This window comes from Prosopis cineraria, unplaced genomic scaffold (genome assembly GCF_029017545.1).
Source record: "Prosopis cineraria cultivar Desert tree isolate PC_DT_omini unplaced genomic scaffold, ASM2901754v1 PC551, whole genome shotgun sequence".
NCBI classification, from domain to species: domain Eukaryota; kingdom Viridiplantae; phylum Streptophyta; class Magnoliopsida; order Fabales; family Fabaceae; genus Prosopis; species Prosopis cineraria.
Window position 1 is genome coordinate 1 of NW_026555876.1, and position 4,660 is coordinate 4,660.

At 37.9% G+C, this 4,660-nt stretch overlaps 2 pseudogenes; both read left to right on the plus strand.

The window, feature by feature from the left end:
- The first annotated feature begins 784 nt into the window (after positions 1-784).
- LOC129297543 (17.7 kDa class II heat shock protein-like) lies at positions 785-1,499 on the plus strand (annotated as a pseudogene).
- Positions 1,500-2,981: 1,482 nt separating this feature from the next.
- On the plus strand, positions 2,982-3,641 carry LOC129297542 (17.9 kDa class II heat shock protein-like; annotated as a pseudogene).
- The last annotated feature ends 1,019 nt before the right edge of the window (positions 3,642-4,660 follow it).

Here is a 4,660-nt window from a genome sequence, read left to right on the forward strand (position 1 = left end):
GCCACTACTATTCAAAAAGCTGATGTGGCAACCGAGTCATTGCCGCCTTAGATTATCAATCAGATTTAAGTATGAAAAAAAAATTAATGATCAGAGGCAATCTCTTTGTAGAAGCCGAAACCAGTGAGGAGGTTTGATGGGCTTTTAGTCCCCGAATAATGCAGCAAGAAAGCAACCGCATAGCATGTAGAAAAGTGTAGTCACTGCTGATAATAGTGGTTTAAGCGCCGCTTAGCTGCTGCATCAACATCAAGGAGGCTGAGGAATAAGATAAGCTTAGCAATAATGTGCTGGTTCTTGGCCCAACTGCTACAGAGGTCAAATCTTGGCCTGGACAAATTAAGCAATCTAGTTACTGTTGGGCTGAACCCATAATAGGACCACTTGCAAGGAGACGGACGGCCCGTGTACTGGCTCAAAGGAAATTTTCTGAAGCCTGAAGGAGATGTCAAGGGCTCAAGGTGCTGGGTTGGCCACCGACACTCGAGGGTACAGTTGCAGGGAGATGGCTCTTTTTTTTTTTTTTTAAACCTTTTAAATTCCTATTCATGAGCTGATCTGACTTATATAGTCATAATTAAATTTTTTAATCACTTCATGTGAGATTATCTTATATTTAATGATAAATTATAAAAAATAAAGTGGTGGTTAGAATTGAGGAGAAGCTTCAATGGTGTCTTGGGCAGACAGTTCTAGAGAGCACTCAATAAATTTAAAAAAAAAAATATTGAACTCGAGAACCATCAGCTGGTAATTTCTTTTTTCGAAAATCCGTCTATAAAAAGGAACCACTCTGTTGCTGCGCTTCAAACATTCAGTTAACATTGAAAGCCATAGGGCGAGCGACCTTCAAATTCCAATCAATCCGCAGTTTGGATCGCAAAAATGGACTTGAGGAACCTGGGCATGGAGTCGCCATTACTGTCGATGCTGGAGGACATGCTGGAGCTGTCAGAGGAGGCGGAAAAGGAGGAGGAACAATCCATCGAGGCAATACGTGAGAGACGCGAAGGCGATGGCGGGCGACGCCGGCGGACGTGGTGGAGTACCCGGATCGGTACGTGTTCGTAGTGGACATGCCGGGATCAAAGGGAGCGAGATGAAGGTGCAGGTGGAAAACGAGAACGTATTGGTGGGGAGCGGGGAGAGAAGGGAAAGGAGAAGGAGGAAGGTGTGAAGTACGTGAGGATGGAGAGGAGGGTGGGGAAGTTCATGAGGAAATTTGTGATCCCTGATAATGCCGACAAGGACAACATCCCTGCAGTTTCTAAGGACGGAGTGCTCACTGTTACTGTACCAAAGTTCCCGCCTCCTCAGCCAAGAGGCCTAAGACCATCGAGGTCAAGGCTGCTTAATCATGAACCTCACCTTCAGCTCTTTGCTTGTTTTTCCTGGTATTCCAATGTCCCCAGCTTCCCACTGTATTTGCCTTCTTATGAATGTTTTGGTGCGTGCGCACAAATTATAATTGTCAAACCATGTAGTGCATGTATGACTTGGAGCAGAAATAAACAAGTTTTTTGAGATTTGACTCCCGGAGACGTTTGTTTGTGTACTAGGCAATCGTTTATGGTGACGAGGATTTGAGGTTTCATTTCTTGCAACGTCCGCCTGTGGCCTTGTTGTTTACTGGAGTATCCGAATTCAAGTTTAATCATTCAAAGAACCCATTTTCCTTTCTTCTCTTTTTTTCCCAACTTTCCTTGAAGCTTGTGCCGTTGTGGTTGTTAAGAGTCCCATAAACCTTTAGACCCAAACGAGAAGACCGTAACGTCGGATTTAACGCACCCCATGGTCACTTACATATGTACAAAGAAAAGGATGTGACCAAAACTATTTTTCACTTTTCAGGCTGATGGCAAATCAAAACTGAGGTTCAAGTTTTTGAAGGTGGGTAATTCAATAGAACTTCACATATGTACATGTATATATGTTTACCAAATTCTTATTTAATATATATGTGTATATATCAGTCATCATGTCACTCTGTTCTTATTTTGAATTTTTTTTATAAATTCTATAATGTAAATTCATCAAAATAATGTGTTGGAATATTCTAAATGTTAAAATTGTACTTAAAATATTAAGAAAAGAAAAATGCAATTATTAATTCTTATAATTTTATTAAATTTTTTTAGTCCTTATTTTTTTCATTATTTTTTATCTTTATAATTTAAAGTGAGCGGTTGTTTATTTTTAGGTCTCATAATTTTAATTTTTTTAATGTTTTTAGTATTTAGAATAAACATTTAAAATATTAAAAAATTATAAGAATTAAATGTAAAATTTTATCAAACTATAAAGGTAAAAAGTTATGTTTTTAAAAATAAATAAATAAATAGAAGAATTGCATCTCTCTTCAAGCACAGTATGTTTTAAATGCTTTTTAAAAGAGTACTTTCAATAAGAAGAGAACAGTAAGATATAATCAATACTTCTATAGCATTTAAATTGGGTGCGAAAGGCTTAATGTCTTCTAAATATAGTCTTAAATTTAAAATTTAAATTTTGAGATGGAAAAATTATAACGGCTGACCTACTCTTCTTTTATAACACTCGAATTTGAATTTGATAAAAAAATATTATAGTAAAAGATGACTTTGTTGTTCTATAATAAATTACATTTATTTTCGTTTAATTACACGAGGGAGATCAATAAATATATAAAGTCAAAATTAACTTGCATGTGAAAATTATCTAAACGAAAAATAATTAATTATGTTTTATTTAATTACTTTTTATCCATCATGCGTAAATAGTATAATATAATATGGTATATAGAAATAATAATAAATAAAGAGACAGAATGAATATAAATGACAATGAAGTCAAGTCATCACATCTCTTTTTTTTTGCTATAAAAAAAGAAATAAAATGACATGAAAGTCATCATAAGTTAAGCCCACATGATTTTGATAAATTTTTAACAACGACATATCCGCTACGCTCTTCTGGACGTTGGTAGAAGACCTCTAGCCGAACCTACTGGAACCTCCCCATCCTATCTCTCTTTCTCCGGAACTTTCTAATTTCTTCCACAGACCTCTTGTCACTCTTTTAAATGCTCTATCCCAACCCTTTTGTCCGCACCGAAGATCACTAGCAATCAGAGCACTATCCGCACAAACGCTTGTCTTCACAGTTAGCAACAACGAAGAGGAAAGTGATGGATTTCAGGATCATGGGCTTGGAATCGCCGCTTTTGAGCACACTGCAGCATATGATGGACTTGACAGAAGACGCTGCTGATAAATCCGTCAACGCTCCGACCCGGACGTATGTGCGTGATGCCAAGGCCATGGCTGCGACTCCGGCCGACATCAAGGAATTTCCCAATTTCTACTACGAGTTTGTCGTCGATATGCCCGGGTTGAAGTCTGGGGACATCAAGGTTCAGGTAGAGGATGATAATATACTTCTGATCAGTGGGGAGAGGAAGAGGGAGGAAGAGAAAGAAGGGGCCAAGTATGTGAGAATGGAGAGAAGGGTCGGCAAGTTCATGCGCAAGTTTGTGCTCCCTGAAAATGCCAACATAGACGCCATCTCTGCCGTGTGTCAAGACGGTGTGTTGACCGTAACTGTTCAGAAATTGCCTCCGCCCGAGCCCAAGAAGCCCAACCATCGAGGTGAAGATTGCTTAGGGCCATGAATCGGTATTTGCATTTCTCTACTTGTTACTGTTTGAACGTTTTGCTATTAAGAGTAGTGCTGTGGATTTATTTCTGGTTTTGTTGTTTGTTTGATTTGAGTTTTAGTATTAGCTTTGTGGCTTTTTACTTTAACTATCGTTGGTGAGTTTGTCATTATATCGACTCGTTATAGCATATTTGCGTTATAGATCTTGGTTATCGTCTCTGTTTTTCTGTTTTCGTTTTTATAACTTTCTCCACGATACAGTCGTCTATTCCTGTCAAACGCATCCCACCAATTAAGATAAATTCAAGAGTATATTAATAATCGATTTGGGTACTGAGAAACAAACAACAACAACAAGTCTTTATCCCATTAGGTGGGATCGGCTACATGGATTGCAAGACATATTGTGCGCTATCATTTATCAAGTTTTTAAGAATTTATTAATTAAAAGATCGCATTCAACAACTTTTAAGAGTGTTTTCTTAAGCCTTCCTCTACCTCTCTTAATCGAACTCAAAATTATATGTTTTACTTTTCTTACTGGTGCTTCTCTTGGTCTTCTTTGTATATGTTCAAACCATCTCAATCAATTGTCTATCATTTTTTTTTCAATAGGTGCCACCCTCACTTTTTCGCGTATGTGCTCATTTTGAATTTTATCTTTACGTGTATGTCCGCACATCCATCGTAACATTCTCATTTCTGTTACTCCACTTTATGTTCCTTACTGTCCCGTTAGAGCCCAGCATTCACTACTATCTCAAGCAATTTGGGTACTGAAAAAGTTTGATAAAATTAAGATGGGAGCAGGATGGTCCCGAAGAACGGCATCCTCAAATAATGATCGAATTGTTGGAAGCAGAGAAAGTGGTCTGAAGAAGTATGAATTCGGAAACAATCCGCAGAATTGTTATGTGATGAGTAGATTATATCTTTACATCAGATTCCAGCATATGTATGGTGACAATATTACCGCAATCAAAGGAAGGGCATGGTAATGGAACTGCCTGTAGGTGTTGTTGAG